This window comes from Macaca thibetana, chromosome 8 (assembly GCF_024542745.1).
Source record: "Macaca thibetana thibetana isolate TM-01 chromosome 8, ASM2454274v1, whole genome shotgun sequence".
Lineage (NCBI taxonomy): Eukaryota > Metazoa > Chordata > Mammalia > Primates > Cercopithecidae > Macaca > Macaca thibetana.
Genome location: NC_065585.1, coordinates 68,197,501 through 68,220,886, shown reverse-complemented (window position 1 = coordinate 68,220,886; position 23,386 = coordinate 68,197,501). Strand labels below are relative to the sequence as shown.

General features: G+C 37.1%; 1 protein-coding gene across 3 annotated transcripts in view; it reads left to right on the top strand.

The window, feature by feature from the left end:
• Nucleotides 1–1,164: 1,164 nt before the first annotated feature.
• ZFHX4 (zinc finger homeobox 4) overlaps nucleotides 1,165–23,386 on the top strand; it is a 187,904-nt gene continuing 165,682 nt past the window's right edge. Inside the window, exon 1 of one of the 3 annotated variants that reach the window (XM_050802396.1) lies at nucleotides 1,165–1,565. The gene's annotated coding sequence lies outside the window, so the exon portion shown is untranslated. Of the gene's footprint in view, nucleotides 1,566–3,387; nucleotides 3,913–23,386 lie in introns of those variants that run through there. The other 2 variants (XM_050802398.1, XM_050802397.1) reach the window with 2 other exon arrangements.

Below are 23,386 nucleotides of genomic sequence, written 5' to 3'. Positions count from 1 at the left end.
AAGATGCTGAGTAGCAATGCACACATATATATATTCCATATATATATTCCAAATTCAGTAGGGGGTATTTAAAAGTATGTCTATTCCTAGTTTTAGTTAATTATCTTTTAATGAAAGTGTCACTCATCTTCACATCTGTAATATTGGAAAGAGATAATTAGATTTTCAAATGAGAATCAGCCACCTTAAATTTTGCACCAGAAAATACCAAGTATATTTCATTCTAATGAGATCTGTAGTGGGGTTTTAAAATTCATCATAGTGTGCTTCAAGAAAGATAACTCAACAGACTCAAAAGATGAAAGGTTTTTCTTTTCTAAGTCTTCTTAAAGTTATTACATTGAACTTATGCAATTCTGATAAAATATTCAAGAATATTACATAAAGGCTAGAAGTGTACCCCCCCCCCCAATCATTCTTGCAACCGTCACTTATTCTTATTTGGAAGTTTTCTTTGACTAACCGCTTCCATCTCCCATAACCTGAATTTTCTCTCCTGCGTATACAAGTGAAGGATACGTGTTTAAATAGAGTGCCTAAGGATCCAGAGTGCAATTCCTCCTTTGAAATAGGCTGGGCTGAGCGGTGTTTGCACACAGGCAGGCACCCTTTATTTACATATATCTGCATATTTGCTCAGGCCCCCGCATTTCGCCATTAAAGTGCGTTCATGTGCTCAGCAGAATAAACTCGGCAGAGAAAAGCTCTTCATTACCCTAACTCATATTTCTGCTTAAAGCTCCCTAGTAAACAAATCTCTGGTCCGATAATAATTACTTTGCCTCATTAAAATTAAAAAAAAGAAAATCTCGAATGGTTAAAGGGCAACGCTTTGGTGGTATCTATGTTTTATTTCCTTCCCCTTCTTGCTCTGTGTGTGCCTGTGTTTGTGTGTAAGAGCGTGTGTGTGTCTAATGAAGTTTGGGAGTCGCGCGCAGGGGCGCGTGGGGTGCGAGCCCCGGAGGTCCCCATCCCCTGTCCTCTCCGCGGTCGTCGCGTCCGGGGCTCCAACCGCAGCGCTCGGAGCCTTGGAAGCCGTGAGGCTCCGGAGCTGCTCTGAGTCCAGGCTGCGCGTCATTTGCAGTCTGGGGAATGTTGATCACCTCACTAATTACACCTCTCTCTCCCCCCTCTCCCTCTCCCTCTCCCTCGCTCTCCTCTCTCATTCCCAGAGTGCATATCGGGAATAGACACACAAAGACATGCGCACTCAACTTAATCAGCCATTTTTTTAAACAGGGCTAAAACGATAATAATTAGCAGAATAAAGACATATCGGATTTTCATTTCCTTTCCTCCTTTTCCCAGCCCCTTCACAACCAAACAGCGAGACCGCGGTCGGCACATGCTTTAACTCCTCCCGGACCCCCGAGGACCGCTCCATGCCCCCCACTTTCTGCTCCAGCGTTTTTATTTTCACCCAATAAAGTTCGAGGATTATTTTTTATTTTTTTATTTTTTTAATGAACCCTCTCGTTTTACTTGGATGTGATCAGCTGTAAGTAAAATAAAAGCAAAACAAAAAAGAGGCGAAGATCGAGTAGGAACTGCAGGGGAAATGGAAAGTAAGTTTTTTCTTTAACTTTTATTGAGTAGTTTGTGTTAAATTTAGGTCGAGTATCGATTATCTTTCCAGCCTGATCTTGCACAATCTTTGATATTTCGCTCCCTCTCTCTCCCTCTCCCTCTCCGCCTCTCTCCCTCTCTGCCCCTAGCTCGCTCGCTCCTGCTCGCTCTCGCACACATCCCCTCATCCCGACCATCTCTTCCGCTCTGCCCCCCTTTTCTATCTCTTTCCCCCTTTTTTGGCTCAAGGTTTTGCTCCGCTGAGGGAGGGAGGGGGCAGTGAGGGACCTGATTTTCCACTTTCTTTAGGGGGGCTGCGTTTTTCGGGATTTAACTTTTGGATTAAGTGGCGGAGGATCATCTACATTTGCTCAGGCAGTTTTCTCTCCTTTTCCCTGTCTTTTCGGGTTCTGCCTTCACCGCGAGCCCCGGGCATTCTAGTGGCTGGGGGAAGCTGTCAGCTCCGCAGCGGCGCGGGCACTGCCAGGGGTCCCTGCTCGCCCCGCGCCCCCGCACCCGGATCGGGATGACTCGTCCTCCGCACTCATCCTCCGAAAGTTTGGACGTTGGTCGGTGGGGCTGGGAGCCCCTCTCTTCCTGCTCTTTCCCTGCTTTACCCTCCAACCCCCACCCCATCTTATTCAGCCTCGTTTTTCTTCCTCCTTTTACCACCCTCCCCTCTTCCCCTTCTCAAGTTCCCCGAAGGTCGCTTAGTGTGCAGGGCTGGCGGACGCCCGGGGGTTCGTGCGCTCTGGGGAGGGGATTTCAAGAGACTGGGGTGAACGTTGGGGCTGGGGCTGCAGGTAGACACCGGCCCACCGGAGCGGGCGCGGCGGGCGCCGCAGAGGGCGCGGGCGCGGGCGCCGCGGAGGGAAGGCAGGTCCGTTAGGAGGCGGGATCACCCGGCCTCTGGGCCGGGGACCCGGGAGGCGGCGGCTGCTTGCTCGGGACGGAACGCCGCTGGGTGTGGGTTAGACCAGCGGATAGACGCCCGCGGCTTGGGGTCAAGAATCTTTTCCTTTCTTTTTAGCAAAGGGCAAGGGGTGTGTGCGTGTGCGTGTGTGTGTGTGTGTATTGAGTGTCTGTGTTCGGCTGTGAGAACCAATTCGTTCTTCGGCCCCCCTAAAAGGGTTCCATGCCTACAAATGAACTTCACCTCCTTCGCTTCTCCAAGCATCAAGTGCGCCTTCTGGCTGGGAGCAGCTAAGGGAAAAGTGGCTGGAATGCACCGGGTCTCTCCTTCCTGCTACTTCTATCCACTCCCAACCCCCTTCTCTCTGCTCTTTTCTATCAGAAAAAAAATAAATTTTCTCATGAAATTGTATAAAGTTTCTCTGCCAATGTCCAAGTTACAGAAGGTTCCCTATCCTAACCCCCTTCCCCCAGAAGACAGTGCACTGGTTTCTATTTCTTTTGTTACCTGTGATCCGGGCGGGGGGCTCCTTTCGGCCGCTCAGGCTGGGGTCCGGCCCAGAGAGGAGGCTTCTGCGGGCGCCTTTGACCGCGACTTCTCACTTCCGCGCGGTTCTGGTGAGGTTTTAGCTACCGTTCGGTGAGACACCCTCCTTGTAGGTACCAAAGGTTCAGATCGCAAACACGGACCCCCCCACCTCGACCCCTACACACACAGAGACACACTCACACTCAACACACACTCATAGACACACATTCTCCCTACCCTCCCCCCCACCTCCGGCCCCCACCTTGTCTTTCCCCTCCCCCCTTCCAAAAAAAGCACACACACATATACACACAACAACAACATTCCCCCCCCCCCCAAACACACACACACAAAAACCCAAAGACAAGTTCACTGGCAGAAGATGGTGGATTGACACTGTCTCAGACAGAGGCAGGTTCACCAGGAAATCTGGCCGTCCTGATTTCTGACAGTTGCATTTCCTCTCCTTGAGTCCTCCCCCCCACCCTTTTTATTAACTCTGTTCCATGTTTAATCAAGGATCATGTAGATGGCAAAAGGAGAGACAGAGAGGAGAGAGGAAGAGAGAGAGTGGGGGAGAGAGGGAGAGAGAGAGAGAGGGAGAGAGAGAAGAGACAAGAGACAGAGGAGGGTTTTTTTTTTTTTTTTTTTTTTTTTTTTTTTTTTATTGTGTTCTCCTGGATTTTCAGTGGCTTGATCCCTATAAACGTGGAGTGGTTAAAGCTCATATGTAGTATTATATTTTTAGTTGGGTGGATGGATGGAAGAGTGAGAGAGAGGCTGCGGCTGCCGCTGCCTTTTCGGGTGTTGCTTAGATTAAGGCTGAGACTTGGCTGCGATTGGGACGCGACAGTGACACGGGCATCGATCGCTTCCATTGAGAGCAATGCAAAAACACAGCCCGGGTATGTAACACTCTCGGTGCCATCAACACTTGTTTTACTTTGTATTTACTGGCAAAACTGACAGAGCAAGCTCAGACTTTCTTTCTGTTTTTTTTTTTTTTTTTTTTTTTTTTTTTCTGTTTCTTCTTTACTAACTGAAGAATACAAACAATTGTGTATAGAAATTGCCGAAAATGATGGTTTAAATAAAACAGAAAGGAGATATTCAGAATTATTTCACTACCTCTGTGACTGACTGTGTTTCGGAGTTTTCCTTTTCCACTGAGGAGCATATTGAAGAGAATGGAGGTTTTCTTTTTTCCTTCCTCATCTTAAAAAAAATATCCTTAAGGGAATATTTGATAGTTTTCAAGGTTTGTGGTTTCAATCAGCAGGAAGGCACACAAAAATAAAAGATGGCCAGCCAGCTGTTTTAACCTCTTGCACCTGGCTTCAGTGTGGGGATCATAAGGTTTATACAGTTATTTTTTTAAATGGTTTTAATATTTATGGCATAAGCTAGGGAGAGCATCACAGGGTTTTTATTCAGTTGCTGGCTGATTTTGGATTTTTAAAAAAGTAAACTCATATTCAAGTGTTTTCATGTTTATGGCAATGAAGATAGGGTCAATGAAATATGGGGGAAATATCATAAATCTGAAAAGTGAAATGTACCCAAGGAACAAAGAAAGGTCAGGTAAACCAGCTGTGTAAGTCAAAGCAATAGCACCAACTGTGGGGTTAGACAGGGATAGTGGACTCTGGTTCTATGAAGTGAAAGTTGCCACTTAAAGTTAAAGATGAGGCAAACATGTTCAGCGCTTTTGTAATATTTTGCAGTTTTTAGCAAATGAGCCCAAATCTGTTCATTAATTTTGAGCTAGTTGGATTATTTTAAAAGATGCTTCACCAGCAAAGGAAAACATAAAGGAGGCTGAGAAAATCACCGTTTAATATTGCAGAATTTACTGCTTCCATTCTGACCATGAGCCTAAATTTACACAATGAAATTTGATTATCTCTAATAACAATATTAGATCCTGCACTGGATGGATGAGAATTGAGGTGGTTTTGTTGATTGCAAGGGTTTAATGTTGCATTTCAGAATCTGATGTGGTTTGGCCTCCCTTCCATTAACTGGAAAACCCCTGAGGTTTTACAATTATTTCTTAAAGATAATACATTTAAGATTGCATTGGTAGGCTGAAGAAAAGTCATAAAGGCAAGAAGGGAAGCCCTTAATAACTCTTGAGATTCAGACATGTTCAGCAGTTAGATTGGCTCTGACTTCACCAAGGGTCGACAATGTGTCATTTCCACGAAGCCAAATTGCCCTCTGCCTATATGATATTAATGTGCAAATCAATATTTCAGGGATTAAATTTCCCTTCTTCATTTTTTATGGTTTCTACCTCAATAAGTCTCAAGTCTATTAGAAGAGGCTGGATGATTTAAAATCTTTCACTGCAGAATGGCTTGTCGTAGTCTTGTTTCATAGACCATTTTAGGATTTTCGTTATAAAGACTAAAGACATCCTAAAGAAGTTGTGAGGCAGTGTAGACCCAGGCTCAATAGTGTAAAGCCCTTGTTCGATTAAGAACTAAAAGGTATTGAAAATATAATACATACGTTTATGTAATATATATGTACATTCTGCTGCTTTAAAAATATTATGTTAATCACCTATTGATTTATTTCAAAATCAATTGAAGCTCCTTTCTTATTAATGATTTGTTCAGCTTTCTTGAGGACTGTGTTAATTTTCTTAAAGAGTATGCATGAATTAGCTTGGTGTGAAACTATTGGGGCAGAGGGTTTTTCAATTAGCAATACTTTCCTAAGAAATATTTTCAGAAACCGTTGTTTATGAGAGTAATAACCCAGAGGTGTCATTTGCATACATTGCTGTGATAGCTATCATTGCATTTTGTGGCTGAATGACTTAGCTGATCTATGTTAAATGAAACCTTCTTCAATTCCTTTTACATTTTGTTTCTAGCACTTAGTAGGTGCAATGTTTCTTTTTATCCTCTTAGAGAAAGAAAATTATGAAAGAAAATATGTGACTTAACTGGAAAGAATACAAAGCAGAAATTTGGAGGGAGGTCAAAATAAAAGATTGTGACTTTATCACATAATCTTGGGAGGGCCTACTGTCTATCATTTGGTGGTGTTTTATAGTCTAAACCCTCTGGACCGAGTTCCGCACAGCTGCACGAATTTCATATGTGATAGAACATTTTTTCCATTCAGTGTGAAATGTTCCTTCCTAAAAAACGTACACCAGACTCGCTTAATTTAGTCTGTTAAAAGAAATGCACATGAAAAAGGACAAAAGGCTCTTTAATCTCTGCAAGCTGTTTGTTTTTCTTCAAGATTCCTGTCTGTTTGGGTTTGAAAAGTCATGTTTATTGAGGAGATGATTCTGAGGTGTGACATTAAAATAATATATGATTTTTGGACTGGTGGCCATGCTTCTGCTTAATTTGCAGAACTACTTTTTATGCCTGTCAAAACACAGCGTTAATCTATCCTTATTTACAATTAATCTCAATAAAATTAATCTTAACTATGCTTTATTCAGTGGCTTAAAATATCTAATTATATTCAATTAACTGCTGTCATAGTAATTAACATTGCTTAATTGCCTCTGCATATATTTATGTAAAGCTCATTAGGTGCTGCTGACTCCTTTTCCCTTTCCTACTTGCTATTTTTGCTGTTGTCAAACCACGTTCATCTCCCAATGTTCGACAATGTCAATGAGAACAAATTCTTTCTTAACATTTTCTTGAAATGAATGTTCCTGCCTTCCTTTGAGAAGATACTCGTTATGAGTCTTTAAAGACTAATCCATCCCCCTCTCTTCATTTTCCTTATCCCTGGTCTCTAGCACTCTCACAAAATATGTTCTGTCATTGTTGCTAGAAATATGAGAAGCCAGGTTAAGCTTTGTGTTTATAAATGAGGAGCCTTTCTGTGTCTGCCTAAGGGCTGTACCCACAGGGAGAGGGTTCCCCCCCCTTCTAAGACCACTCTAAGGGTTAAAGACTTGGCCAAGGTTCAAACTGAGAAGCGCCCAGGGAAAGTGCATGTGAATATGTACAAGTTTCATGTAATTAGTGCTTAATTATATTAACATATGCAAATTGTCAACTTAGGAGCTTGTTGAGCTGGCAAAGATCAGCTAGGCACAATTGCAGTATTGTTCTGAAACAATAATGGATTTCAAGTTGGATTGTGGAAACACATAACTAGCTATCTAATTTAACTCATACCGTGGTGAAATTTCATTAGTCTCCATGGAGACTGGTTTAATTGTGCTGACTAATGTTCTGGGCTGCAGAATGTCCTAAAAAGAAAGCGTTGTTTGCCTAATCCACCTTACAATGACACTTGTTTGTACATGTTTCCCTTGTGTGAGAATTTGCATATGCAAATAAATAGTTTCTCTGCCCCATTTGTCATGGCTGTTCATTACCCATGAAGAGGACATTGTTACTAGGCTGTTACTGAGTCTCCCAAGACGGGATAGTGTCAACCAGTCCAGCTACATTCTTTCATAATTTGTTTCTGATTAATAGACCAGAGTGAGTCTCATTCTTTTTGGGCATCTGTAAAAGGAAGGTCACTTCTGTCACAGAAAAGAGTTTCTGCGGTAACTGAAGGACTTTTTCTTCTTCTTCTTCTCCCTTGTCCACCCATTGGTTAACATAATCATATTTAAAATAATAGATTCTTGTTCTAAGAATGCCTCTACTAATAATCTCTAGTTTCCTAAAGCAAAAAGATAGGAAAAGAAAGGAGATTCTGTTATTGGAATATTAATCCTGTTTTTGACAGAAAGGTAAACTGATATAATTGCTTTTCAGTTGAAGGAATGGGGGTTTATACAAGTGTGAAAGCATCGGAAAAGGATTTGCATTTTTTTGCATAATGAAAAGCTCTGTTGAATAGGGTCCTGAATGGCTGACTGAATGACTAAGATGAAAGGAAGATGAAAATGCAGGCTTCTCTTTCTTTATGTCTGTGCTCCACTCTCTCTAAAGTTATGTTTGTCCAAGACTTGAGAAAACAAGCAGGGGCTCAGATTTCAGCAACTTTATAAGATGCTGTGTTTTCATCATCATTGGGATGTAATGTGTATGACAATAGTGCAGCTAGAAGATGATCAACAGAGGTTTGTATATAGAAGAGTTTCAGAAACATGCCAGGCTAGCCAAATATTGACTATTGGGTATGAGGAATTCCCAGCACTTTGCTGGCAAAAACAATTATTTTAGAAGAGCCAATAGTATGGTGTGGATATTTAATTCAGTTAATGATGGAATATAAAGTGCCTGTTTTTTACCCCATCGGCTATAAATAACTATCTCGATTGGTGAAACACTTCACTTGGGAAAGAGTTGTGTAATCTGACTTTTGGCAATGTTAAGTGTTTTAAGTGGCCTATCAGCTTTTGTAGCTGGGAAGGGAGAGAAGAGGGTACAGATGTATTTTCTTAAGATTTAATTCATGAAGTTCTGAATGCAGTCTTCATGTTGCTTTGTAGGTGTATTGTGTATTTTATTTAGAGATAAGTCTTTAAAAGTGTCTAGGTATTGTAAGTTCACTCTTGGAGACATTTGTATTAGGGTCCCCTGTCACTAGTTAGGGATGTAACTGATTATCAGTTGACAATGTGATCAACACTCTTAATGATGTTTCTTCAACCATCATTAGGACAGTTAAAATACCAAAAGTGTTAAGACTCTTTCAAAGGTGGGAATTGGTTCTTTTGTACATATGTAAATCAAATACAGTGCAGATAATTATTTATATGTATACATTTTAAACAAGCTCTTTCGCGTTTGAAGTCACCACTAATGATCATGGCTGCCTCAGAACAGGACTAAAAGATTTCATCAGATATTAATCCAACTTGTTTGTTGCTAGATTTTAGAACTTCCATTTGCCTCATCACTTTAGCAGTTTTGTTGTTGAGGTACTATTAAGATGGTTAGATGGAAACTTGGGAAATCACAAGTATTTTTACATAAAGTGTAAGGGTTGACTCTTGAGTACAGCATATTGTAAAGGAAAACTGTTTGATCTATGTTATACAGTCCCCCAAATTTTTTACTAGAGTCCTTTTTAAAATTTGTCAAGAAATTCTGGATTGCTTCAGAAACTTTTATGGTTAACTTTATGATATGCTTGAAAAAAGTCTTAAAAGAACAAAAAAATCCACATGGAGGCTATTCTTTTACATGCAGAAGGGCTTATTAAGGTATTTCCATAAGAAAATGTGTTAATTTAAAAAATAAATTCATTTATATTTTAAGACATTGTTAACAAGGCACCATGTGTTGTAACTGGCAGTTTTCCAGCCACCATGGAAGTGGATCACACATGGGTTAATAGTAGCTTATGTGATGTCTGCATTCTTATGAAATGGGCAAAAGCCCAGGGTATTCTGATATCAAGATTTTAGAAATTAGACAGAAAGCAGAATATATGTTTATATGTGAACAGATGGACACATGTGAGAACTAAAAGTGCACAATTTCTCTTGGCACTTGTTTTAGTTATCCCTGATGATATAACCAAGATCTTAGTGCACTCACAGTCTTTGATGGCTAAAGACGAAATGGGCTTTTAATGAGGGCTCAGTGGCATTATTTTCTTGCATAAGGATTGTGCCCCTTGTGATCTTGCTGGACTTGATGTTCTGTTAATTCCCTAGTTTCAGAGGTTCACAAGTTGCCTTGAAAGTTTGATATGGTTTCACATTTGACATACAATCCTCAGTTCAAGAATGGCTGCTCTCTAGTTTCCTTTTCTTTTAAAGGTTTGTGAATAGAATAAAATATTTGCCACTTTAAGGCATATTTGAGTTTATGCACTCGACTTAAAAATGATTTTGGCACTAAAGCCATATTTAGTAGGCAGCTTATCTCTAATATAATTAACCACCTTAACATTCTAGAGACTGGATAAAATAAACAAATACAATTTAAGAATTTGGGCAGACTGACTTAGTTAATACATCATATTGTCCTGATGGTCCAAGAAAAGTTGTGAGTAGGTGTTTTGGTCATTCAGGTCAGGAGTTCACACACCAGCATCATAATTCAGATAATAGATCATTTCTAATGTTTGTCTGACTTGAGGACACAACAGTGCTCAGATGATAATTACTGAATGGCATGCACTATAGGACATACCTCTAAAGACAACATTTATAGGTTTCATTGTGTTCTAGCTATAAAAAAGAAATCATTCTGCAAATATTTACTCAAGTCTAAATCATTTTAACCAGGGAAAATTGACTTTTGGGTTAAAATATGCATTTTATAACTGTCCATAAAATTCTTTTCCTTCACTGTAAAGAAGAAAGGAAATCCATAGCTCTAACAATGTTAAAATACAAAAACATACGAGCTAGTGTATGCCACCTGGTTACATTGTTAAAAACAAAATGAAACATAACTTCTTAAGAGGGAAGTTTTTGAAGAATCTTAAAGTTTGTCTGCTTGGAATAATAGGTTGAAAAAGACCAATTATTCTTACATTTCCCATGGTATTTTCATTAAACCTGAAATAGTTTGCTAATGTGGATTTTCAAAAATACAGTGATTAGTAGTTTTTAAAATACCATAAATTTTGGAACAATGCAATTAATACTTAAGATTTCCTGAGCCCACTAATTGAAAATTAGAATTAATCTTCTATTTTGGTTTACTGGATACAACTGTGTTTCATCATCCCTAACACTCTTACATTCCTGTTCACTAGAGTATATACAGACAAACAGACACACACACACACACACACACACACCCCTACCCTCTTTCCATGTTAGGCCTTTCTTTCCTCTTTAGATGCATTCCTAGTGGTAGCTTGTGAAGTTTTCCCTTCATAGGCTAAACTTTCATCTTCTAAGAATTGGCCAATATAATCTCATCAGAAAAGAGCAGCTAGGGAGGTAAGGCAATTAGAAATTACCAAAATGCCAGAGTCTGGGAAGTGGCCTTACCATCGTTCAGTTCAACTAACTAATTTTAAATTATGGGCTATTGAATTAAAGATAAGTTATCTTTGATTACCCAGCAAGGTAGGAAAAATGTCAAGACAAGAATTGACATATTCAAGCTCTAGGACCAGTGGTCACTCAACTGTATTGGCTATTTGAAAAATGTTTGTTGAATGAATGAATATGAAGGTTGTGGAGATGGTGAAGAGGAGGAAAGGAAAATGTGCATGATAACCTGTCTTGTCTGAGAGAGTGAGCTCTCTGTTATCGAAAGGAGACAAGTAGAATCTGGATGGCCTCTTGTTATTGTGACTGTTAAACATATTTTCGTGTTAAGCAGGAGGTTACACGAGGTGCTCCAAATGGACAAGAAGAGCCTACGATTCATAAAATACTGATGATTTCAGTGACTTAAAATGTATTTATCACAATCACAAACATGGTGTGAACAAGAACAAGGCTTCACTTCCGTGTAAAGAAAGGATATGAAGTCAAGGCTGTGATGTTTTGGAGGCAGCATAATATAAGACCAGACATTTTTTGATTCTGCTTACTTTGGTTTCCTTTTTCTTTTTAAATCACTTTATTTAAACTTACATTTTAGATATTTTAACATCTACTACATTTGTTGGCAACCCAATGCTTAATAGGAATTTTATTCAACCTATAAGTCACCTGGATTACATTTCTGTTGTGGGTGCCCTTGTCCAAATTACTTAATCTTCCTGAGCCTCAGTTTTCTCATCTGTATATCAGGGTTGCTATAGAGATTACATAAGACTAAAGTGTTGTGAATGTTAAAATAAGCACTTGTGGCAGGACCTGACAACTGATCCAAAAGTTCCCTTTTTGTTTTTTCCTAATAATTGTTTTAAAGTAATGAGCAACTAAAGAGCATTTGATAAAGCAAGTCTACATAGATATTTTGAGTAGAGTTTTCCCTCTCTCCTACAAGAAAAATATATGAATTTGGCAATGGATATGTCTAAGAGGTGGAGGAAAGAAGTGGTATCCTTCTTTTCATATTTTCTCACTGACAGGTACCCAAATGGCATCTAGGTTGACAGGTGGATGCTCCTCCACATCTTTATCTGCCACTCCATCACTACAAGTTGGTTTGGTCCTGAGGGGCTTCTCGGTATTTAATGCATTTCTGAATCTTCATTTTTTTTTAAAGAAGCAAATTAAGACAGAAACAGCTTTTCAATAATTCAGACCTTGGTCTATCCACATGAACTCAAGATTCCAGACCCTCCATTAAATACAATAATAGAAATGACCGTAATGTTTATTTCAGTCTTGAAGTTGAAAGCCTTCGCTTGAAAGCCACTGAATTAGAGGATTTTCTGACACTGGATTATGTACTTGCTATTAATGATATTATATGCTTGATATTGGTGATATTTTCGTATGCCAAGAAAGGGGAATGGATACTATTACATGGTATCCTGTTGACCAAAATTTATACCAACCTAGAGAAGAGATCCAGCTATTAATAATCCAATAATATTATGAACCCTTAAATTTACTTAGGTTATTTTATAGCCAATTTGTGGGTCTCCACCTGGTTTATCTTTTGGGGAATCACAGTCCTTTACTGTTTTATAATAATGCATTATTCTGGAAGACTATCCAAGTTCAAAGATGGTAAATTCATGATGAGTTAATATATATAAGTACAATTTTTTGAACCACCTGGAAACTAAAGTTCTGTTTTTTTAATCTGTTTATTTTTTATACATTTTTTATTGTGATACATATAAGATACACCTTTAAAATTATTGTTTATAATTTTATGGGAAATATAAGTGCATTTGGATTATAATTTTCTAATTTTGTGTTTGATTATTGTTTAATATTTATATATGTTTGGTTGATAACACTTCTTAAAAATAAAAGTATATGCATAGCTTATATTCTAGTCATATTTATAAGAGGCCCTGGACTTGACATTTCATTTGAAGCACATTTATTTAAGACAAAGCATTTTTTAATATTAATCAATATAAGGATATAATTCATGTAGAGAAAGCAATTAGCATCTTAACATTTTTCATGATGCTTGTTTAAGTGTCTCCTCAAATAAAACTGCAGCCTCCATGAGGGTAGCACCCACTTTTGTTTAAACACTATATATACACAGTGATGGATATACTATTGACAAATATTTGGTGCTCAGTAAATACCTGTTGAATGAATGAATGGATAAATGAATGATAATTAAAAACATAAATAGAAAACTTCAGTTTACTATACTACTGGAATCTGCCTTTCCTCCTGATATCTAGGTACTGAAAAAAAAATCACCTTAAAAACAACTGGACTTGTCTTGGGAAATTCCACAGAGCAAACCATCTTACAGAGAAATCTAAATGGGTTTTTATATTAGAACCATAGATTGTTTCAGTCAGAAGGGATACAGCACAGTTCCCTTGTTTAACCAATATGGAAACTGAAGATCATGGAAATTCCTGGGAAACATCACATAACTACAGAGTACAGCTGAAGAAATTGAGTGTGTGTGTGTGCATGTGTGTGTCCTCTTCGGTTTATTTGGCTTAGCTTCTCCCTATCCAAAAATTATATAATATTAATATGAGAATAATTTGTTATGCTTATGCTGGAGATTATTTTTATTTGTGAGATTTTTCCAAGCAAAGGAAGTTTTTAGTTGTTACAATTCCTGTGCTGGCTGCTCTGGGATTGTAAAGGTAAACTGTTAGAGGTAGGACCAAAATTGTCTGAAAGGTGAAAGCTTGCAGGAAAAATAGGGTGGGTCATTTAGTTCTTGAAATGAAGCAGGGTGCAGATTAGGAATCATTATGGTTTGCCAGAAGTTGCTGGTCATAGAAGCCTGTTTAAGTGCTCACTGTCAACAAGGAAATCATGGGCAGCACTTAAAGTGGCTCACCTCTGATTTATTCATAAACCTCACACGAGCACTTGGCTTTGTTCTTACTCTACTAAGGCGGTCTGATGCCAATAAGAACAGGAATAAAGAGCTCCTTGCATGGTCCAAGACTGAATAGCACTTTACCTCAAAGCCTGACCTCTTTTCTAGAAGTCTGTTATGCTAGAGTTGACTCTGATTGGCTGTGTCTCCTCAGATGAATTGAGAGAAGAGGTTATAACAAGTATCTTCTCTGTAAACTCTATTGTGTACGTAACAAGAACTATGTGACTGGAACTTGGGTTCTAACGTAACCTAAAGGTTGCCGTGCTTATGCTAAATGGAAAGGCTCTCCTTTTCAGAGAGCTTAAAAGTTTCACATTTAATAATAGTTTGGAAGGAAACTATTGCCTCTTTCTAATTGAAGAATACAATGATCTCAAAGTGGAATTGTTTTTGATAATCCCTTCCCCGACTAAAGTGAATTTAAAGAGATTTAGTAATATAAGAAATTAAGGGTTTGAGAATAAAATAGATACTACCCTGTGATTAAAAACAAAGAAATTGGTTGGCCTGCCAATTGGTAAACCATATTTATCTGAGAAACTTCATTTGTGCCACTTCACAAATTATGCTCTGGTCCAGCTGCCCATGTTGAACGGAAGGGACCTGTGAGAGACAGTCAGCTGGCTGGTTTGCACTGGGGCAGAGGTTGAGTAGAGTTACTTAAATCCCCAGAGCATCATTTAGTTAATGTTAGTCTTTTTTTTTTCCCCCTCCTCCTGAGCCTGCCCCCCCACCCTCCGCCCTCACCCTCCGCGCCCACCCCAACCATCCTGTCCACTCAGGCTTCCCTTGTCTTCTTTCGATGAAGTTGATCTCTTGTTACTTACAGTGCCTATATTTACAAAAATTTTTCCTCCAATTTTCGCAACACATTACATGAACCCAGAAGAGCCATATTAGGAGATGGCGATGAGAGTTAATGATATATCTTTAGATAAAGCCATCCTCCCGTGCAATCACATCAGAGTCATCAGCTCATTTGTCATGGCTGAAGTGAAAATGTCAGGACCAATGAGTGTATGAGTGCTGAAGGGGGCGAAAGGGCTTTTGGAGAGAGACATTTTTGTGCTGGGAGTCGGCCATGGCTTAGTTTTAGCTCCAGGGAAATATTGGGATTAGCCATCACTGTGTACAAATCCTTAGCACAACAGAATTAGTTGGGAAAATGGGGAGGTGGGGGTCATGAGGATGGGCACATTTCTGGAGACATTCTCCAGGCTACAGGCCAGAAACTATGGAAAAGAATAAGGTGATTAATAAAATTCTTTTAGGGATATGTTGTATACAGGTTCATCAATTTCAAGACTGAAGTCATAGGTTTGAATGGTGTCAAGGAAGACCTGCGTAATATACCACTAAATATGTATATGTGGCCTCTGTTTTAAATTTAGCTGCATTAAAAGAATTTCAATCTTAACATCCATTTGAAAAGTTTTCAGAAAGATAATATTGGAATACACAAAGATAACATTCGGGCATAAAGTACTTTTGACATTATGGTAGAATGGAAGTTAACACTTAATTTAAATAACAATAATTATGATGAAATACTTGTTGCATTGCTGAATTTACAGAAAACCAAGAAGCTAAACTTTCTTTACAGAGACTTCATTCTGAAACTTTAATTGAAAAGCAAGTTATTTTCTTTAGCTGCAGAAGTTCTTATCTTTGATAGACCAATACTAGCAGATTTATTTCATTTTAGGTCCAGTTAACTGTTCTCTTTCAGATAATGTACCCACACAACCTTTTCTTGTTTAATTCTATTGATTTACAGTGTTAAAGTGAAATAATCTGATACCTGTTTCCTGCCCTTTGAGTATTTGTCGTCAAAGAGGCTGATTAGTTTTTTCCCCCAGCTCTTTAACTGTTTTAAATGTATAATTATCATTGCATGTCATTTGATAGCTGCACTAATTGCTGCCAACTATTGTCTGTTTGCACTTAATGCTGAAACCTGATCAACATCCTGCTTTGGTTGATGTTTGGTGGTAAACTTTAATTAACTCTTATTGCATTGAAGAAGAGTTCAAGCTTGGTGCTAACTAATCATTTACCTTCATTATGTCCTGACAGCTCCACTTGTTCTTGGTCCTAATAGATACACCAGTCAGTAAATAAACCTGCAAACCTCATGACTTGTAGTTTCTCCACACTGATATTTTGCTACTTAAAGTATAACATAATTGGGCCCAGATAATTAGTTAGTTAGTTTAGTATCTCTAGTTTTGTAGACACTAATCTTAAATTGCTTCTTTCATGCTGGACAATTTCATTTTAATAGAAACTGTAGATTTGAGATAACATTATTTCTTCAACATGGTTCCTCTGAACATGCATCTTTTGAATCAATACAATTAAGCTTGTCTCCTGTTGGAATTCTTGTAATTATTTTTCCTGAGATACTTTTCCTGTAATGATATTGAAGTTAAAGTAATCAGGTTACCAGCAGATCATGTAAAATTCAACTCAAAATTGCTGGCTGCTTGATTTTAATTTGTCTGACATCAAGTTTGTTTGAAAAGGGATAATATGTGGGTAAACCAAGGAGCTTATAATTATGGTTGACGGTTGTTTGTTTATAATGAAATCTAATTAAAGTTCATACATTTAAAATACAAAAGCTAATTACTGAATTGCTCACTTCACTGATGGGCAGCAGTCAAATTAACTTTAAGGCCAAAAAAAAAAAAAAAAAAAAAAAAAAAAACCTAAATAAAAATCCCCAAACAAAAGCCTCTTCATAATAGCAATAAAATAACAACTAATCTCAGAGATCAAAGATAAATTTGACAATATTTCATCCAGAAGAAAAGTTGGCATTCTACTTATGTTCTCTATTATACTAGTCCTAATGTGGTTTTTTAATATAAAGTTATTTAAAATATTTACATGGGATGTAAAAAGGCACTTGTATTTGGTAGATTCTAAGAGTATTACATAGTAAGATGTACTTGGTAGTGATTTAAAGAATTTATGCCTATAACTTTCTTCAGTGAAACTATTTGAAATCATGTAAAATTATTGAAATCATTGCTCAAGAAATAGGAATGTTTGCTGGAATACTTGACCTGTGATTGATTTTATGAAGATAATTATGGTAGGTTTAGCCTGCAAGAAATGACGTTTTTTTTAAAAAAAAATGTGCCTACGCTATTATACTTACTGTTATATTGGTTATGAGATCATATTGGTAGGGATTGTGAAATAGAAATAATTATACAATTGTTTTTTCTTTGAAATATTTGGTTGTCAGTAGTTCAATAATCAATTTCATATATGAATAGACAAAGGAGAAAAAAATACAGATGCACGTTAACATATACTGTCTTTGCATTGCCTTTCATATGTCTTTGCATATGAAATAAATTGTATGTGCACTGGTTTTTACTAGTCTGGTATATCTTTTTTTGAAGCCAAATAGTCTACAGTTATATATAACTTAATAAAACTAATTAAGATAAATTTTTAAAATGTACTTATGTCATAACTTAAAAGATTATCAACTATGCACTCTTAGATTATGCATATGCCAGAGAGATTAGTCAGTTACATCTTAAAGAAGAACAATATAACATATGAAAAACATGGTAACTGTGATTTATAAATTCCAAAAGTGATTGAAGCAGTTCATGTTTTTCCAAGGAGAACTAAAGTGTTCTGTGTTAAAGCTTCATGTTTAGCAGTGTAATTTACTTGAACTTTCAGATATGGTGGAAATTGAGGGAGGGAGTCTGTGAAAGGAAAATAATTCTGTCCATTATTGAGATCCCTGTAAATGTAAGTATAATCTAGACAATCTTTTCATAACTTCAGTGTATATTTGTATGCATTTTATTAAAGTACCTGATTGATTTATGGATTAATATTTATTTAGGGAAGAAAAATTAAAAGGATCATATAGTCATTTAATTCTAATCCTACTTTGCATAGATGAGCCAAAAAGAAGATGATTAATGCTGAAGTATGACTGGGTCACTGGCATTTGGAAGTACCTTTTTGTTCAATAAAGACAGGAAAAAAAAGTCAGTATATTCTCAGTATTGGCAAACAACAGCTTTCTAGTAATACTTTAGCTGATTAGGACATCCTTAACCTTTAATGAAGCAATCACTACAAAGCCTTAATGTCAGCTGGAATACTAGCAAAACAGTATCAAAGAAAGAATCAGAAAGAGGCACTGAACATAATTACAGTTCATGTCCTTGTCTCACACCAATGCAAACTATTCATTTTCAATTAGAATGAATAAGAAAATTAGAAATCAACTAGATTGGTTGCAAGTACCGAAGTTTGTTTACAGAGGGTAGCTAAATTATTGGGTCCATCTTGCACACTGATTATAAAATTTTCCTGAAGCAAACAAATAAAATGAGTCATATAATAGTGTAATTTTGTTAAGGAGAGATTATTGATTCCTCTCTAAGGAAAGTAGCTGGAGTTTGATTAAAGTTTTGAAGAAAACTGAGTAAAATTCCTATTTCCCACAACTATTCAAATTTAGAACTATTGGACTCATTGGTAAAGTGCACCTTTTCTCTTTAGTTCTCCATCACATATGTTTAATGCTATGTAATTGTTATATACAGTCTATGAAGATTTAGTGATGTGAGAGAGAAGGAGGGAAAATGAGGGTGGGAAGAGAGGAAGAGAAAGAAAAGAATGAGAGAGGGAGAAGACGACTATTAATCACAGGGTCCCATTTACAGAGAAAACAAATCTTCATTGACTAGCTAACACTAATGAGAAAAACGAGAGGAAAACAGGGAAAAACGACTTAGTTGACTCACATACTCATACTTGTCTTTGTAAACTTTCTCTATTTAAAAAATGTGCCTGTTTTAAATGCTGAATATATTTGGTTACATCCTTCTATTCAAACTTAATTACCTTCTCCCCTTTGTCGTGACATGGGTGGAAAGTTTTTGCCGTGTCAGGAGAGGTCGTCACACATTCTTTTGCAGTTCTCTTCATTAATTCCTTCTTGCAGAAGCATTTTCTCTCGTGCTGGGAAGGTAGGAGGGTGTAACAGAAGAGCCCTGAAACATCAGCAGGAAGCTCTAAGCTGGTTAATGCAGTATAATTGTCTGGACATAGACTGGTCTTTGTTTGTGTGGTTCACTCCGAATCAGCTGTAATTAACTCCAGAGTGTTTCCAGATTGCCAGCAAAGAAAAATTACAGCTTTTCTGTTTTAAATTGTAAAGCTCACAAACATTAACTATGCAGATTGCATTTACTTTGATATATTTCTATCTTACAAGTGAAAAAGCTTGTTTGGCTACCCAACCCCCACCTCTAAAAATCTGCTTTTTTAAGTTATTTGATTTAGTGTCTATTGGAACATAATGACTCCTTAATAGTTGGATTCGAAACCTTTTTTACTTAATATTTTCTATCCTTTTACATCCTTGCATTGGCCGTCTTTCTTGCTAATGTTTTTAATACTGTAGTGGGAAAAAAAGTTATGCAATCTTTCATGAAATACTCCACATATACTAAAATAAGCAAATAGCAGAGTAAGATGAATTAAAGAGAAACACTAGCACCAACCTAAGAGTGAGATCAAAGATGTACCTGACGTAACTGGTACTTCCACACAGGTATTTACCTGTGTTATGATATATCAAAAGAGAGACTGAGAAACAGGCAATTCTCCTACCCTCTTCTCTGAGTTCGCACACCACACCCTTTTAAAAGCTTCTATACGGTAGTTTATAATTATGAATTCCAACTTGGGTAAAAGTGAGGTAGCGATAGCGGTGAGAACTAATGCAGCCTTGTACACAAAAGATTTGTCAGCAACTGATGCAAAAAAAAAAGAAGTCCAGCCAAAATTCTTTTTTTTTTCTTTCTTCTGAATTTAACAATAAGGAATTTAAGCCTCAATGTGGCTTTAGCAACCAAAGAAAAGAAGCTCTTGGTGTCTGCATAATACCACTTTGATGGATTTTTTTCATCAGTTCTCTGTACGTGGCAACAAATAAACAAGTATAATTATACTTGTGAAGGTCTATTCATTGCTTTGTCAGGATTAGATATATGTGCCGTTTTCACACTGTGCCTCTCTTTTGTCTTTGCCTAACTCACTATGACATATTGATAGAGGATTTGGAATGGGGAAAAGGCCACAGCAGAGACAGTGATGACCTTTTGGAAACTTGATATAATTCAAGGATTTTTATCTATTTTCTATTTTTTAAAATTTTTAACTAGTTACCAAATTATCATGTAAGTGGACAACTTTTAACCCACATAAAATGGAGTAAATAACGACTCAAAGTGTTATGACATGGCTAAAGAACAGATGAGAATAAAAACAATAGGCTAAGGAGCCCACTGGTCTTCTTTCCCAGCACTTAGCAGAGTGGCTAACCTAGCATTCCTTTCCCATTATTCTGTCCTCTTGATCAGATCACGTTCTTTTTAATCATTTCACAAACACTGTCTCACTGGACCGTAGAAGAGGGCTGGGACAATCTCAATTAAAAAACAGAGGTAAAACTGGCCTCTCTGATTTTGGGTTCTAATGGGAACTCTGCTTTCTGAATGCAAAGGAATTCTTCTATTGTTCAGAAAGCACCCCCTTTCATTAGCTAGGCTCCTTGTAGGTGGGTTTGGTCATTTAGCAGAGCAGAGTTTAGGCAGCAGTCACTGCAGACGAAAGCAAAGCAGAACGACTAATAAAAGTTCTTTTCTGCATATTGTCCATTAGTTCTGAAAAAGGGATTTGACATGATCAAAGTCACTGATCTTGTGAATTACTAAGAATACCAAAAATGTGTATGTACACATATTCTAAGCAGACCAGCAGGTATGTATTGCTTTGAATTTAGCATTAAAACTATGTTAGGTTTTCTCTCTGGGATTTCTTGAGGACTTTGGTGATTTTACAAACAGAATGTCTGGCAGTAGGGAACAGAAGTTGGTGAACACTAAATAAAAATCACCTTAAATAGTGAAGGAACTTTTATAGTGAGTGAACTTGTTATGCAGTCATTTTGGAATGAATTCTATGGTTTAAGTTAAATGGTTGTTTTTGTGGTCTTTTTTACTGGGGCTTATAAAACTTTATCGTAAATTTCTTAAATGGGTCACTTTGATAAAAGAAAGACCTCGTCTGACATTGATGACAGTGAAATCACTTAGCATCGTATTCAGTGTCACTGTACATAAGGATCTAAATAACTTTTTATCTATACAAACTAAAGTGATTCCCTCAGAATATACTGAAAAACATTGTCATGGTTATAGTCAATAGCAACAAAATAAAAATTTTAAAATCAAATAATATATTATTAGCTATATCAATTTAGATAGTTTTGCTATTGTTGGTTTTAGGATGAAATGTAAATTTTATTGTATAAAAGACATGTATCTGACTTAGTTTCTGATTTATATGTAGCTTATTAAGAAGAAATTGATTAGCAATTTTCTGTAAAATTGTATGGGAGTATTGTACCAAAATACATCCTACCATATTGCTTTGACCTATGATGGATTCTTTAATGTGGTTTTCAAAATTGTTTATACAGCAATAATGTTACATTTTGAAGGTGACTTCTGGCTCTTTTAAGGTAAAAGAAAAAAATGGGATCTACTTTATGTAGGGAAATATTGAGATGATACGTTGCAGGGTTTATTCCACATCTGGCCAAAATTGTTAACTGCATATTTTATGCAATTCATTTGAGTTGCTTTTAGAATGTGTGTAATAATTCTAGCCGGTGACTATATTTGTGGGATGAGAACTGTTGTAGGAGTGAAGATAAAACTAAATTCAAATAGCATATATAGCTTAGAAACTTTTTTATAAAGCTGTAAAATGTTAAGGAGTTTTCCTCACTCTTTATAATTAAAGTGAATTTTATTTTACATATCAGATATATTCATCATGCCTAGCAGGTTATCCTATCACTGGGGAAAATCACCCTGGGTTCTGGAACTTTATGTTTTAATCTAGCATCATTAATTTAGTCTTATTTACCACCTTGCATTCATTCCAAATTTCTAGTCTCTTTCTGACTCCCTCATTTCCTTCAGGCCAGCAAGAGATTATATTTTAGGCACTTTGGCTGCCTTCAGTATGAATACGTTGTTTGTGCAGAATTGGCAAATGCAAAGGTAAACATTAATGCTTATGGACTAATTACAAAATTGTTAGGTTTTCTTACTTATGGTTATCAGATTATTTCAGGGGATTTTGAAAGCTGTATGCATGCCATGAGGATAATTAACCTGAAGCTCATCAATGATTAAAATTAAAATTACACACTAGGCTTTGTGATGTTTGATTTGTGAGCAATTAGAATGTCATTTTAACCATCTCAGATACCAAAACGAATTTTGAATTCATTTTCAATCTATGAAGATCTTTTAATGTTTTCTAAACTGATCACTTTCCCTCTGATTTGCCTGACAAGATTGGATTTGATTACAGTAAAGAGAGTATTAATTAGCTATTCTTTATACTTAATATGCCAGTGACCTTCACTGATGTCTTTCTTGTATAAGAACTTTTAAAAAGGGATTTCTAAAATGCTTAGTAATATTGGTGAAACCAATATTCTGTTTTGTTTTCTTCCAGTTCTCCACCACCCTGAAGACTATGTAATAAGGTATAGGGATGGGAGGAGCATCTAGGCTGAGATAGTACATATTTATCATAACCAATATGATATGCAATGTAATATAGCAACTTTAATCTTTCTTGTTTCAGAAATTGTCTGGATATGTGAAAGTGTTGATACTTTTAAATTAAGGTGCTGGCCTTGAAGTTATGAGACTCTTCACATTTAAGATTTGAAATAAGGTTGTTTACCTGTTTCATAAAATCAAGACAGTGCCTATGTTATAGGCCGAAAATAAACACAAGTTTCAGACCACTCCACTGTTGTGTACAGTGCCATCATTCTGCAAACTGAGAGATCTGCAGGGACTCAGAGAAACTTAAGCTGTAATCAAGCTGCTATTACAGTAGCTGAGGTTCTCAGGCAAGACACACACACACACACACACACACACAAAGAGAATGAGACTTTTTACCAATGAATGCCCAACTTTCACTGGTACTTTACCCTGCTGTCAGAAACTGATATGGCTTTTATGGAGTGCATCTTGTCCTCAACAAATAGGGTTTCTGGTCTAAGATGCCTGCTTGCAAAAAAAACTTTTAAAAAATGAGGGATTTTCATTGGGAGTGCTTGTGTATGATTTGTTAAGCCAGGGGAGATGTTGATTGAGGCAGTGATTGAGAGATGGGCAACTCACCAGGATTGATAACATCAAAATGGTATTTGAAATGGTGTTCATTACGCATTGCAGTGAAAAAAACTCAGTGAATGTGATTGTCCCCTAGGATGATAGGACTGGTTGCAGTAAATATTAATTTCTGTTCTGTTGCCCATTGAGGTGACTGAAGTGTGGGGAAGAATTGTGATTGGTGCTTAATCAGGGCCAGCCAGATACCTGCTGAGAGCTTTTGCACAAGGAAGATTTGTAGTAAGCTGATTTACTGGCAAAAT